The 16,457-nt window shown below is 40.1% G+C and overlaps 1 protein-coding gene across 1 annotated transcript in view; it reads left to right on the top strand.

The window, feature by feature from the left end:
- IL1RAPL2 (interleukin 1 receptor accessory protein like 2) overlaps nucleotides 1–16,457 on the top strand; it is a gene marked incomplete at its 3' end in the record, with an annotated part of 1,466,967 nt that overhangs the window by 110,821 nt on the left and 1,339,689 nt on the right. The gene's annotated exons all lie outside the window — the stretch shown is intronic.

Genomic DNA, 16,457 nt, shown 5'->3' on the forward strand with positions numbered 1-16,457 from the left:
CATATGTGGAGATATGCACTGTATTTTGCTATAGAAAAATTACAATAAAAATCAGTACTCTCAGAGTTTAAAACAAAATGCTGTGAGAGGATTGTATTGTTATAGTGGAGGCAGACTTTGTCAAACTCTTTTGAGCCATTTGAAGAAATATGTAGGGAGCTTAGCATTCGTATACTCTAAAACTTTTTGAAAATTGTATGTAAACATACAGTTTTTCCATTTCTATTTCATCATCATCTAGTGCTCAGCATGACTATGTCCTTGCCATTATATGTGTGCTAGGAACAAGTAAGCCATATGAAAAACTGGCAAGGTTGGCTAGATGCTTTTGAATATCTCATTTCTCTGTGCCTTTGCTCCCTCTGTCACTTCTACTTGGAAACCCTCTCTCCTTCTATAAATATTAGTTTCCTTTTTAAAGGCCCTACTTGAAGGACCAATCAGTTCATATTTAGGCTGTCTGTAGAGAGTCTTAAATGCACACAGGACATAAGATATTTCAGTAACTAACCCTCATTCTAAAACTACTTGTCAAGTACTGGGCTTGGGTTTGCTGCATGATGGGTCACCTTCAATGATAGGCATTTGTGTAGAAAGGGACTGACACATGGTGATATCTTGGCTGAAATAAAGCACACAGATCTGTGAGCTGTTCTTTAATCATATACTTAAATTCCCTGTATTCAGAGGATTTACTTTTATTAACTTTAAAAAACCATTCAAACCTGTAAAGAATTTTTTTGAGTTTATTTGAGCCAAACTGTCGACATATGCTGGGAAGCAAAACCTCAATGAATTGAGATAATGCTCTGGAAAATGGCAGGTTACATCTGTATTTATATATTGCAATAAAAGGAAAGGGACTTAGGTGGGTTACATGAAATCCATTGGTGATAGACTAGAGCAGTGATGGCGAACCTTTTGAGCTCGGCATGTCAAAATTTTGAAAAACCCTAACTTAACTCTGGTGCCATGTCAAATATCGAAATATTCATAATTTTTTTTTGATATTTGCAACCATAGTAAAAAAAAAAAGATTTATATTTTTGATATTTATTTTATACATTTAAATGCCATTTAACAAAGAAAAATCAACCAAAAATATGTATAAAATGAACAAAAACAGAAAAACAATGTATATTTAGGAAAAAATAATAATAAAAACAATGATAATCAACTGGTACGAAAACTAGAAATTAGTGACTTTTTGGTGCTGAAGTTTGTCTGCTAACTCTTTGATTGCAGGTTCATACTTGGTGCACTTCAAGGCCAAGCAAGCACCACTAACTTCATCTGTTAGCTGGTTTCTTTTGTTCGTTTTAATATTATTTAATGCTGAGAACAAAGTCTCACAAAAATATGTTGATCAAAAAATTTTTAGCAAAGCCATCGCTAGATTTTTTATGTAGCTAAACGTGTCAGGTACTCTGTTCCAAGCACTCAACATTTCTTGTTCGTACTTGCACTCTTCTTCATTATTCAAACGATTTTGTTCTAGATTTTCAAGTTTCGACCTTAAGTCAACAAACACATGAGTCCAAATGCTACCTTGAAAATCTGCAAGTTGCATCTCTAAATCATCAATTTGCATCCACTGGAAATCCTTTAATTCCAAAGTACTGTAAACAACTTCATCCAGATACTTAATTATTTTAATGGTCTGTTCTAGGCTTCTAAATTGGTCGAATCTTTTGCTGAACTGTTCAAATAATGAGTTTACTATATTCTGGTACATAAGTATGGACTCCATTACACTCGTTGTAGTGGCCTTCTCGAAATACTTTTTTATCCGTGGAAAATACTTATAAGTTTTAGTTTCAATATCTCACTTGAAAATTTTAAGTTTACTTTCAAAAGATTTGACGTATTCAAAGATAACGTCAATACTTTTGCCAAAACCTTGTAATTTTAAGTTCAGTTCATTCATATGAACAGAGAGATCTGTAAAAAACATCAAATTGCTGACCCACTTATGATCATTGATCTGAGGAAAGTTTGCCAGATACTTATTCTCAATAAATACCGTAATTTCTTCAAAGCACTCCACAAATTTCTCAAGGACTTTACCTCGACTCAACCATCTCACATTATTGAACATCAGTAGTCCACTGTAGGTTGAATCAACTTCCTGTAAAAGTGCAGAAAATTCTCGCTTGTGAAGGGGTCAAGAAGCTATAAAATTCACAATTTTTGTTACAACTGACATTAAATCATTCAATTCTGAGAATCCTGATTTGGCACACAACACCTCCTGATGGATAATGCGATGAAAAGGTACAAGTCGATGTCTAATAGCTTCCATAAACAATTTCAGGAATCCCACATTTTTTCCCACCATATTTGGTGCCCCATCTGTCATGACTGACATAATTTTAGAGATATCAATGTTTAGGTCACTGAATGTTTTTATAACAACCTTACATATTTCGTTTCCTGATGTACTTATTGGCACCGATTCTAACTTTATCAACTCATCTCTCATTGTGAGACCATCAGAATATCTAGCAATTATGGCCAACCGAGCATTTGATGTGACATCAGTACTTTCATCAAGAGAAATCGAAAAATATTTACAACTATCTAAGTCTTTTTTTAATTGATGTTGTACATTTTTGTTAAGATCTATTATTCTGTCTTTGATAGTATTTCTACTGAGTGGTAACTCAGAAATTCTTTTAATAACATCATCTTTATTTTTCATATCGTGAAATAGAGCTGGTGCACATCTTAGAAATGTTTCCTTAATAAATTCCTCCATCACTGAGGGCTTTTCCATGCTGAGCTATGGAGTGAGCAATACAGTAACTTGCTGATGTTAAATTTGTAGAGCATCTTACAAATTTAATGATGGAATTTGATTGACTTTTATAGAGGTGTAGCTGCCTAGAAATGTATTCCTTCCTTTCATCGATACTTTTTTTCAAGAGCTGACAATGATTAGTTTCAAAATGTCTCTTTACATTCCACGTTCTGCTTACTACCGTTTCATTACACAGTATGCACAATGATCTGTTGTTTCTGTCGACAATCCCGTACATCTCGGTCCATATGTCTTGAAAGGGTCGGCTACTGCTACTTCCATTTCCTTTATCATTTAATCGTGCTTTTTTTATTTTTTTGATTATCTTGCTTTTTTTTTTGATTCTCCATCACAAGGCTGCAAAAATAAATAAATATAAATTATGGCGTTTTTTATAAAAGGTTGATAGGTTTCTTACCTATTAACTTTTTGCAGTGTTGTTGCACTGACTCCTGGTGCAAAACAATTCAAAGATAGTATGTATAACCAATAAATATATGGTGCTGTAATCAATTATCCGACACCCAGAATGTCTCATCGAGCACTGTTGCACTGTATATCTTTTTCTTCTAACCCTCCCACTCCTGTCTCCTAAGAAACATGGCGATCAAGTGCAACCGTTTGCCTAATGCACCGAATGCAAGGGAAGCTTACCTGAGGCACATGTTGACAATAATGAGGCCGTTTCCAGAATTGGGCATTTTGTCACTCGAGTAAAAATAAAATGTCATGAGTAAAGATTAATCTCTTTATAGTGCAATTCTTAACCTTTTTATATTAATGTCAATATTGGAACAATGTATCTTGGATGTTTTCACTGTGTATCTTTGCTACGCAACACCGATGTACATGTTTACATCCAGTTTTAGAATTGCATTATTGATCAGGGGTAATGTGAGTAATATTATTACTCGAGTGATACCCAACTCTGGCCGTTATGAGAGACAAATATTTGAATTATGCAATTTTTTGTCTCTGTCGATGCGTGTCACCCAAAATGAGTTTGTGTGTCACCTCTGACACGTGTGTCATAGGTTTGCCATCACTGGACTAGAGAGATGGGAGAAAGTAAAGTGGGGGAGGGCGGCTCCTGGGATTGGATAAAAAGTAAAATGTTAGACATATACTTAGGTGGGTGCAGGAACAATTAACATGATAATAATGAAGGAATTTGTGGTATCTGTCTTGGCACCTAACATATTAGGTTGTGCCCCAAGGGGTCCAGAAAAAGGGAAGTTACAAATTACCCAGACATTTCAAGGGTATGTTATTATAAATGCAAAAAGACAGGTAGACTCAGTTAAGGTAAAGGTTGACCTTGTCAGTGAAGATATCAGCGTAGGCCAGTGATGGTGAACCTATGACACGCGTGTCAGAGGTGACACGCAAACTCATTTTTTTGGTTGATTTTTCTTTGTTAAATGGCATTTAAATATATAAAATAAATATAAAAATTTAAGTGTTTGTTTTACTATGGTTGCAAATATAAAAAAATTTCTATATGTGACACGGCACCAGAGTTAAGTTAGGGTTTTTCAAAATGCTGACACGCCAAGCTCAAAAGGTTCACCATCACTGGCCTAGGCCCTAGGGCATAACTACCCACCATAACTTCTTTTAGTTCAGACCATCCCTTGTGGTTATTTTAGGTCTCTGAGTTTGCAAGACCACCATGCGGGCCTTCCCTGAGCTTGCCATGTTAGAATTGTTGTATCGCAAATCAGCGAGTTGGACAAGACGCCTAATGAGCCAATTAGTTAGGCGTTATCTTTATTGCGCACAGGTTCAGAGCAGATTGCCTCTGTCAAATTCTGAACAACCACAGGAGGGAGTATTTTCTTTTTATATCCTTCTAGTTCTTTGTGTGAGACAGCTTGTAACCTTGAATACACCTGACATATCTATACAGACAACTTGTAACTTTGAGTACATATTATATCTAATCAAAGACCTGTAACCTTGAACAAACACTTGGCAAAATATGTGAATTAATATAGTGTATCAGCCCCTTTAGATGGCTAGCTTGCAAGGTCAGACAATTAAGTTTATCATTTCTATTCAAGAAAAAAAGTTTTATTTTATAGAATAAGAGACTATCTAAAAATAACAGAGTAGTTCAAACAGCAGTTTTAAACAGCAATTTTTCAAAAGGAGGGACTACTATGCTTCAGCATGTGGCCCCTTTCATCCACACTTTGTTTATGAAAAGCATGTTGTGGCAAAAATGAATCCAGGTCATCCTTTTACTGGGGTAAATTTTTTTTTTTTTGAAAATATTAACTAACTCATAGGACATTCAACCATCTAGTTTTTAGGGTTGAGATGGGGGCACCCTTTTTTCTTATTTAACTCCCTTGATAGCATAACTACCTCAATATTAGAGTCTCCATATGTACTAATTAAGTGGCTAAAGCTTGGCTTCTGTGGACTGTTTCTGTAATACAGACACTAATGGCTCATAATGACTTTGAAAGAACTGTCTAATCAAGCTTACCAAAGCTAAAATTGCCTTTCAATTTTTATATTTCTACTGTTCTCACACTTTTGAGAATATTTATACTCAGGAAGAATATCATATGCATCTTTATGGAAAAGAGAACACTACTTTCCATGATTTTATATGTTGCCAAACTATGTATATCAAAGGCATATTTGCACACACAATTGCCAGGATCTGTGATTTTTGCAAGCTTTCCCTTCAGTCTTCAGAATCTGTCAATAAGAAATTGGTGAAAACTTCCGTCTTCCCTCCCACTTATTCAAAAGTATAATTAATTTACAGGTATTTGATCTCTTCAGACTGTGATTATCACCAGGGACTTAGAGATACCATCTACCACCAGATAGTATAAAAAGGGCACAGGGCCAATAGCCTGACCATTCATTACTCCTGTTTGCTGCTAAGATTGATGAAATGCTCTGACCTGAGGTTTAAGTATTTTGCCACTCTGGACTGTTCTGTATCATCTATTCTAGTTGATGTCTCTGCTTACCTTTCTAGACCTCAGGTACCTTCTGAACATTTTCTGACCTGCTAGACACTTAGTCCCGTTTTCTTCTAGCCAGCCCTGTTTTACTCCTACTCATACCTCAGAGAATGTTTTAAGATGGGAGGGAGATTTTGAATATGCAGGAATGAGAGGGATAAAGTACCCTGAGATAACAGAAGGGAATAGGCTCGATCAAGAACCCAGGAAGACGGACTAAAAAGAATAGAGACATCTCTTTCATTATAACAGTTGGTAAGGACAAAAAGTTGAGGCCAGATACAGTTTAGGCAATTTTTGGTGAAAATGGAAGTCAAGGTGGCTTCCATTTTGTAAATTAAGTTTGAGGTAAGGTCAGTCAGCTGAGGGACAAGGGAATATGAAAACTAGAGCTTGAAAAGGTAGCTAAAATTTAGAATATACCCTGTTTACATAGTCTCCTTCCCCAGACTGATTGTTTCTAACATCAGGGGCTAGACAAGCTACACTGAAATGATTCTGCCACAAAGTGAATATATTAAAAAGCTTGAAAGCTTCAATAGCAAACTGCTTTAATCAGAGCAGCCTTATGTAGCCCTGATCCCACAACAATATGAGTTGGTGCCATTATAAATTGATAGTGTCCAGCCTTAGCTGAGCTCTTAATGTCACCCATTAATCCATTGATTGGCTTTTGATCTGCTTCTGAGATTATATGCTGCTCCTACCCTCCAAGGAATATACTAGGTGGTAATATTTGGGCTTGACAGTCTGTAGTGAAATGATTCTTTTGCTTGAAAGCCATGGCAGGGACCTAGTTTATGTTACTCTAACTAGACAATCAATGGGTCTGGGCTGCCTGTCACTACTTGAGCCAATTCAGCAGAGACAGGGTTGAATCATATATGAGCATTTATTCCAATAATGCCGACAGTATGGGAGAGCAGCAGGTAATCCACAAAAATCTGCTCTGCCTTCCACCATAAACCATCTGCTTATATTAGGTAGAAGGTCTAAGATAAAAGAGGAAGTAGGCAAAAGGAATAAGAATGGGTATGCAAAATGGGCAGTTTACAGGTAATGCAGGCTGGGGAGTTGCAAAGGCCTGCAGATATGCAAAGGGCTGGGGGTTTTCAAAGGCCTGGCACCTCTGGTTTCTGCAACAAGGTTGTTAATCTTTCCATGATAATAGATAGCTCCCCTGCTCCCAGGTCCCATGTGCAACTCCCAGCCAGAATGTGTTTTCTTTAATCAAAACAAAACAATCATGGTTAACAAAAGTATGATTAATATTTTTCATAATTATAACTGGTCCCCAATATTATATTTCTACCCCCAACATTACCACCAACTATTAGTGCTAATTGGCAGAAAGGCATGAGTCTTTCTGGACTTTTGGGAGCTTCTGAGGGAAGATAGTCTTGAGCCCTATGTGAAGAAAATATTCTATTCTCTTGAGTTAAATTAACTAAGATGAAAATCAGAAAATATTATTTCTCTCTAAAGTCTGGATTCCCTTGTCGTGTGTGTGTGTGTGTGTGTGTGTGTGTGTATGTGTATGTGTGTTTCTTAGTAATCCGGGACTATGAGATTTGGGGAATGGCCCCTCATAGTCCCGGATTGCAATAAATGTGACTCTTTAATTCGACTTCTTGAGGCATCCTTCTGTGATTCGCGGGGTACATTACAACATTAGCTGAGGAGTTAGAACCTTCCATCATAACAGAAATGTGCTCATGTATGACTAATGGTGTTGTAACATACTCCGCGAATCACAGAAGGACGCCTCAAGAAGTCGAATTAAAGAGTCACGTTTATTGCAATCCGGGACTATGAGGGGGCATCTTGCTCTCCCAAATCTCATAGCAATAAAATGGTGGCAAAACCAGACTTATATAGGCAAAAATCACAAAGGTATTGAATACATCCCAGTGTTTGGAACGTGGCACCTGGCTCCCAAAAAAGCAGATTACAGAAGCAGAATTAAGCATGTTAATTACAGTTTTGGTTCTCGGAGTCACTGAATTGACAGAAATACATTATCTAGAGCCCTTGGGTAACCTGGGTTAAACTTAGGCATGTTATCTAAATTACAGTTTTGGGTCTCCGGATCATTGAGTTGATAGAAACACGTTATCTAGAGCCCTTGGGTCTCCCGACCACTGAGTTGTCAGGACAATTTAGAGTAATTGTGCTGTCCTGGTCTCGGGACACTGAGGCAGCTGGAACGCACCACCTGTGGCCACTAAAACAATTTAGGGTAATTGTGCTGTCCTGTTTCCAGGTACAGTAGAATGTGCTCTCTAAGACCAATGTGATAACAATCAATGGAATAGTCATTCAATCGATAAGACATTCAATCGAATGGGATGACTTATACAATTTAGAAAATCAAAGTAACTTTTATATTGTTAAGCCAAACAACAGGGTTAGAGTTAAACTACAGTTTTCACCTGAAATCTTTGCTACCATACTTCAATGGTCTATCTGAAATGAATATATATAAAACTAAGGAAATACTTTGAGATTTAAAAAATAGTGGGCTTTTGCCGAAACCGGTTTGGCTCAGTGGATAGAGCATCGGCCTGCGGACTGAAAGGTCCCGGGTTCGATTCCGGTCAAGGGCATGTACCTGGGTTGCGGGCACATCCCCAGTAGGAGATGTGCAGGAGGCAGCTGATCGATGTTTCTCTCTCATCGATGTTTCCAACTCTCTATCTCTCTCCCTTCCTCTCTGTAAAAAGTCAATAAAATATAAAAAAAATAAATAAATAAAAAATAAAAAAATAAAATAAAAAATGGTGGGCTTTGGACCATGGTATTTGTGATCAATCTAACATGTGGCCTAGCATCAGAACCATGGTCTGGGTAGCAACAAGGTGGACCAGGTAAGATATCATGTGAGAGGAAAACACCTTTTCAAAGTAAGGGAATTGATATGGAATTTTTGGACTGGAACCTGGATTCTTTGTCTGCCAGAGTGAAAGAATGAATCTGCAGACAGTGGGTAGTATGGAAAAGGTGATTTATTGAAGAATAAGTACAGACTCCCGTGTGGGGAAAGGGAAAGAGTCCCACAGAATGGACTCCCACGTGGTGAGGGAAAAAGGGTCCCACCAACTTCCTGTTTCCATGGTTTATAAAGGCTGTCGTTTTTCGTGTCCTGATATCCCCTCTGATTGGTCAATATTCCCTTTCGAATTGGTTACTATAATGACTCCTGAGACCCTCTGCCCTTATTGTCTGCCTATTCCTTCTGGGCTTTCTTTCTTATTCTTTATGTTGTAAATATAGACCTTTTTTGGCTACTTCCAGTTCCCTGTCTTATGGAAATATATCTGTTGCTGCTTCCTTGTCTTATGTAAATGCAACTGTTGCTGCTCCTTGGACTTATGGAAATGTAACTGCACCTGGCTTTCTTGTGTTGTGGAAATGTGCCTTCTCCAAATCTGTAGCCTATGTTTTTTTCTGTGGATCCCAGTTCTAAAAATTCCCTAAACCTGTCTATATTCCACTAAAATTCCTGTTTCAGTATGATATTGAGCTGAAGTATCTGAATGAGAGGCATGCAGGGATAATAATAATTAGGGATTAGTGTGCTTCAGGCACTATTCTTATTACTTTATCTGTATTAACTCATTTAACTCTCACAACAGCCCTATGAAATAGGTATTGCTTTTATCCACGGAGGAGTGGAAATTACAGAGCTAATGAATGGAAGAGCTATAATTTACATCCTAGCAGTTAATTGTAATGACAACAATGGAATTATCATCTCTATTTTTAAAATATAGAGAGGTTTATTAAATTGCTCAAGGTTAAACAGCTAGTGGAACTAACTTACTCAAGAACTCAGATGTTCTGTCTGTAAGATATTATTTTGTAACTACACTCTTGGCACTCAAAATATCAGCAACACTGTATCATTTGGGAGCTTATTAGAAAGTTAGGCTCTCAGGACCCTCCCCAGATCAGTTGAATCTGAATCTGCATCTGTATAAACATTGAAGATTGAGAAACAATAGGGATACCTTATTACCACCAATACATGGCATAGAACTATTAGCCAAATTACTACTGATACCTAATTTTTGGACTGGAACCCGGATCCTTTGTCCACTGGAACCAAAGAATGAATCCATGGACAGAAAGTGGTATAGCAAAGATGGAGATTTATTGAAGAACAAGTACAGACTCCCACGTGGGGAGAGGGAAAAAGGTCGCACTGAGTCCCTTTTCTCTAAGGCTTATAAAAGCTGAAGTTTCTGTGTCCTGATATCCCCTCTGGTTGGTCAATATTCCCCTTCCAGTTGGTCACTATAGAAACCCCTGAGCTCAAAGGTCAAACCTCACATGGGACATGTGAGGCTCTCCTCCCTCATTGCTCTTCTCCCTCATTGCTCTCCAATTCCTTCTGGGCTTTCTTTCTCCTTTATTTTGTAAATATAGACCTTTCATGGCTACTTCCAGTTCCCTTGTCTTATGTAAATGCCACTGTTGCTTCTCCCTTGTCTTATGGAGATGTAACTGCACCTGGCTTCCTTGTGTTATGGAAATGTACCTTCTCCCAGTCTGCAGCCCTTGCACTTTTCCATGGACCCCAATTCTAAAAAATCCCTAAGCCTGCCTATGTTCCCCCAAAATTCCTGCTTCACTATTAGCCAAAGTCAGAGACTACATCATATTATCTATTTTTAAAAGGGTGAGGTAGGAATTGAGGGGGTTTAAATAACAGGAAACACAGGGGTTTGGGTAGTTGACCATCACTGGAAATGTTGAAGTTCAGAGGTTAGGAAATGGGACTGTACAGAAACTGAAGTTCTGTGCTATAACTTTTCATAGATGAGGGACTGGGATATATAGACAGTGCAAGACCACCAGCTAGACCTCATTTTGGAGTGTCTTTTATTTATTTGCTAAGGGCAGAGCTGGTTATAAAGTGTCTGACTTTATAGTGATTCCAACAGGGAGGGTTAAATAATGGATTTGGCATATTCTCTAGATGACCTTTCAGCTTCTCTTTCCTGGGGAAATCACAGATTTCATTGCTTTAAGTAAACCTGATACATAAATATCTAGATTTATAAAACAGTGAAAGTTAAAGGTATGGAAATCTATATTTATGGACCATGTGACTAAGTAATTTGTTGTGTTAGAGGACTTATTGTTGTAACGTATCCCGCGAATCACAGAAGGACGCCTCAAGAAGTCAAATTAAAGAGTCACATTTATTGCAATCCAGGACTATGAGGGGTCATTCCCAAATCTCATAGTGATAAGATGGTGGCAAAACCGGACGTATATAGGCAAAGATCACAAAGGTATTGATTACTTCTCAAGGTTTGGAATGAGGAACCTGGTTTGCAAAAAGCAGTTTACAGAAGCAGAATTAAGCATATTAATTACAGTTTGGGGTCACTGAATTGACAGAAACACCTTATCTAGAGCCCTCCGGTCTTGAGACCACTGGGTTGCTAGGAACTAATTATCTAGAGCCATCGAGGTAATTTAGAGTAATTGCGCTGTCCTGGTCTTGGGACCACTGAGTCAACTGGATCGCATTATCTGTGGCCACTAAAACAATTTAGGATAACTGTGCTGTCCTGTTTCCTAGGTACAGAAGAATGTGCTTCGATAACCAGTAAGATCACAATCAATGGGATAGTCACGTTACAATCAATAAGGCATTCAATCGAATGGGATGACTTATACAATTTAGAAAATCAAAGTAACCTGTCCATTGTTAAACAAAGCAAATAGGAACCATACTTCATTATTATTATATGTTTCCTTTCAATAATGAACTCCCGAAAGACATTTAAGACATTTTTTGTCACTGTTAATAATAGAGCCAGATAGAAGGATACACAATATAAGTGAGGTGTCCTGGCATGTGCCAGGATCATTTACCTAAACACCTATTAAAGTGTTCTTGATATTTTCTGAATTAGGGATATATAAGGTTTTGCTATATACCGTCCTTGAAAAGACAAGAGAGGTACTTTCTGGAAAATATAATATTGACTTTAGGTCTCTTTCAATTCTTTTATTTTATACTTTTAATTCTTCATGGACCATTGAACTGAACATATGACCTCACTGAACTGATATTTATTGGAATTTGAGGGGTGAAACTGAAATAAAAAGGCAGTTTTGTTATTTTGGTACAAGGCTCCCTAAGCAACATTTCATAAAACACATGGTGTCAATTACCTCTGTGGCTTCATTCACCCATCTCACCCACTCACCTACTTACTTGTTCATTCATTCAGCCAACATTGTCAATAGTCACTTTGACAGGATTGGGGATGAAATAATGATCAAGGCATATACATTTCCTATACTTTTGTGGCTCATAGTCTAGTTGTGAGATGCAGCCAGGTTAACCAGACTAGGATGTCATGGTAGCATAGAAAAAGTGCTTATGACCCAAACCAGCTGAAATTCATAGAAATTGTACAAGCTATCTGTTTGTGCTAAGAAACTACTCCAAAATGGTGTTTTAAAAATACATATTTATTATTCCACAGTTTCTGTGAGCCAGGCACTTGGTTATGATTTAGCTGGGTACTCTGATTCAGGGTTTCTCATTGGCTGCAATCCAAGTATTGGCCAGGGATGCAGTCATCTTAAGGCTTACCTGGGTAATGAACATGTTTAAGCTCACTCACATGATTATTGGCAGAACTCAGTTTCTCATAGTTTTTAGACTGTAAGCATAAGTTCTTTGCTGATTGTAAGAGGTCACCCTCAATTACTTGCCACATGGGTCTTTCTATAGGGCAGCTTATAATATCGCAGCTGGCTTTGTCAAAGTGAGTAAGTGTGGGAGAGAGTAACAGCAAAATAGAATTATAGTATTATACAAATTAATCTTAGAAATGACATCTCATCATTTTCATCATATATTTCTCTTTAGAAACAAGTTACTAGGTCCAGTTACACTCAAAGGAAGAAGCTCACATCTAAAGGGAAAGGGGAGAAGATTACTTAAGGATGTAAATATTACGAAGCAAGAATTATTGGGAGCCGTTTTAGAAGCTGCCTACCACACAAAAATGTTCTCCTGTGAAGCTGCTCAATAGTTTTGTTGCATTTTCCTGGTTTCATTCTTACTAAAACTGAAAATTTGTCATGAGGTGTCCCTGCCTCTCTAGTCTATGGTATATTGTTTTAGGATTATCCGGATTGACAAGAAAACTACTCTAGTTATTAAGTCCCCTCGCCTTCATCATCTCAATCATAATAGTTAAAAAGATCAGGAAGAAGTTTTAAGAAAGAAAGAATATTTGAGAAAGATTCTTACTTTGTCACTGATGTTTGCCAATTTAATTATGATGTCTCTTGGTGTTGGTCTTTTTGGGTTCATCTTGTTTGGGACTCTATGTACTTCTTAGACTTACGTGTTTTCTTGCAAGCATCAGGGAAGTTTTCTGTCATTATTTCTTCAAACAGGTTTTCTAGTCCTTATTCTGCTTCCTCTCCTCTGGTACTCCCATTATGCGGATGTTGTTTCATTTCATGATGTCTCAAAGCTCCCCTAGGCTCTCCTCCTGCTTTTTAATACAGTGGGGCCTTGACTTACAAGTATCCCGGCTAAGGAGTTTTTTGAGATACCAGATGTCTCTTGGCCAATTTTTTGCATTGAGTTGATAGAGTAATTTGAGTTAACGAGCTCCTTAATGACCTCCTTAACGAGCTCAGCCTCGGAATGAATTAAACTCGTAAGTCAAGGCCCTACTGTATTTCTTTCCTGTTGCTGCTGTGTTTGTACTACTTTGTCTTCTAATTCACTGATGTGATACTTAGCTTCTTATAGTCTACAGTTTAAGCCTTCCATTGTGTTCTTTAATGCAGCTAGGTCATTCTTCATTTCTGCTTGGTTCCTTTTTATGGTGGTGACATTCTCATTCAGCTCCTTACAATTCTCATTGAGTTGTGTGTATTTGTCATATAACTGTTTGAGCATCCTTATAACCATTACTCTAAATTCTTTCTCTGACATGTTACTTGCCTCCATTTCATGTTAATTTCCTTTCTGGTGATTTCTCTTTTTCTTTCCATTGGGAATAATTTTTTTGTTTCTCCATTTTTTGCTGTAATATTTTAATTTTTTCTTTGTCTTAGATCCAACTGCTTTGCTACACAGTTTCTTTTGGAGGTAGTGCTAGTGGTGCAGTCTCTCAGGTCTCATTTGCTTGGTGATCTAGCAGGGCTTCCTACTTGAGCTATTTGCGTTCTCTTGATGTAGTTGGATCTTGAATGTTAGTTTCTCATTCGTGGATGAAGTCTCATCATGGATTGTCAATGTGACTCACCCCCAACTTCATTGTGTAACCTGTTTTGGATGTGATTATGTTCTGGCTCTTGTAGAAAAGTTTGTCTGAGGTCTCATTCTTATATGTTCACTGTGGGTTCCCAGAGTCCATGGCCTGGGAGGAAGGAGTGTCATGGCCTGAAGCTCAGGTACTGTGACTTTGGCTGGTGTGGTATGACTCTTGCTGGATTAGTGTCACTCTGTACCTCACTATGAGTGGTCCATAGCCCATTACAGTGGGGGGGGCCAGTGTCTCATAATCGGTGGTCAAGGCAGAGGGACTCTGGTCAAAGTGATCCCTCTCTGAATTATGAGGGGTTTCAGGATATAGCAGCTGGGGATGTGGGAATCTCAGAGTCTGTAGCTGAAACAATGTGACCTTGTCCAGGGAGGCAAGTCCTCAGCAATTCATCAAGCTGTCCAGAGGTAAGTAGCTGAGAGGGGCATATCGTGAATCCTGCTGAGGGAGCTGTGCAGGTTAGAAAGGTACACATCCAGTGGCAACTCACAGAGGGGCCCAGGAGCCATCTGCAAGGTGTGTATGCTCTTGGGGCCCATACGCTGGATTAGAGTGATTGTGGTGTGCCAGCAACCCCATGGAGAGAGAAGTCCCAGTTTCTGCTTTGGGGGATGTGCACCCTTGGTTGGATATGTGCATTTAGTGGGTACTTACAGAGTTGCCCAGGAGCTGTCTGCTGGGGCTGTGGGCTCATGGGGCCTTTATGCTGAAATGGCGCTACCATGGGAATTGGATGCCAGCAGCCTGGGTTGTGCCTTGTGGTGGCTCAGAGAAGCACCCAGGGGCCACCTGCTGGGGCAGGAGGCTGAGGGGGCTTGCACGCTGGATTGATGCAACTACAGTGACCAGAGGTTGGCAGTTGAGGAGAGGTAAGTCTGAGTTTCTGCTGCTGGGGCCTTATGACCTTGGTTAGATACAAATGTGCCTAATGGCACCTCACAGAGGCACCTGGGAGTTGCCTGATGGGACAGGGGCCTCAGGGGGTCTGTGTGCTGAAACCACGTGACCACAGTGTCTGTGGGTAGGCAGCTGGGAAGGAGGAAGTCTGAATTTCTACTGCCGCAGCCATTCACCCTTGTTTGGATACGAGCACACCTAGTGGGTGCCCAAGGAGGCACCCAGGAGCCGCCTATAGGGGCAGCAGGCTCAGTAAGCTTGCGTGCTGGAAAGATGCAACTGTGGTGTCCAGAGGTTAGCAGCTGGGGAGGTGGATGTCCCAATTTTTGCTGCGTCCTTGGTTGAATTCATGCATGTCCAGGGGGCACTCACAGAGGCACCAGGAGCCACCTGTTGGGGTGGTGGGGCTCAGGAGGCCTGCGCATTGGAAAGATGCGACTGCAGTATCCAGCAGTTTGCAGCTGTGGAGGAGGAATACTCAGTTTTTGCTGCTGGGGCCTTGCACCCTTGGTTGGATTTACATGTGCACACCAGCAGCTCCCAGAGGCACCTGGGAGCCATTTGCCAGGGCAGCACCCTCACACACTCAGGAGGGCCCTGGCACTGAAGCCACATGACTGAAGTGTCTGTGGGCAGCCAGCCAGGAGTGGGGAAATCCAGATTTCTACTGCCGGTGCAGTGCGCCCTTGTTTGGATATGAGCGCTCCCAGTGGGGCTTACAGCTGCACCCAAGAGCCACCTTTAGGGCAATGGGCTTAGGCGGCCTGCACACTGGAAAAGTGAGACTGTTGTGCCCAGAGATCAGTAGCTGTGGAGTGGGAAGGCTCAGTTTTTGCAGCCAGGGTGTTGCACCCTTGGTTAGGTTCTTGTGCACACAGTGGCCACTCACAGAGGCTCCTGGGGGCTGTTTGCCACAGTGGTGCACTCAGAGGGGACCTTGGGCTGGAGCCATGTGACTGAAATGTCTGTGGGCAGGCAGCCAGGAGTGGGCGAAGTCCAAATTTCTACTGCTGTGGCCTAGTGCCCTTGGTTGGATTTGTGTGCACTCAGTGGCAGCTCACAGAGGCACCTGCGGTCTGTTTGCCAGGGTGGCACACTCATACGCTCAGAGACTCTGGCACTGAAGCCAAACATCCAAGGTATCTATGGGCAGGCAGCCAGGAAGAGCGGATTCAGAATTCCAACTACTGGGGCTGTGCACTCTTGTTTAGATATGAGCATGCCCAGCAGTGGCTCACAGCAGCACCCTAGAGCCACCTTTGGGCTGGTAGGTTCAGGACGCCTGTGTGCTGGAAAGGCATGACTGTGGTATCCGGAGGTCAGCATCTGTGGAGTGGGAAGACTCAGTTTTTGCTGCTGGGTGTTGCGTCCTTGGTTGGATTTATGCGTGCCCAGTGGCAGCTCACAGATGCACCTGGGGTCCATTTGCCAGGGCAGTACACTAACACACTCAGAGGG

The sequence above is a fragment of the Myotis nattereri genome (assembly GCF_964212035.1).
Source record: "Myotis nattereri genome assembly, chromosome: X".
NCBI classification, from domain to species: domain Eukaryota; kingdom Metazoa; phylum Chordata; class Mammalia; order Chiroptera; family Vespertilionidae; genus Myotis; species Myotis nattereri.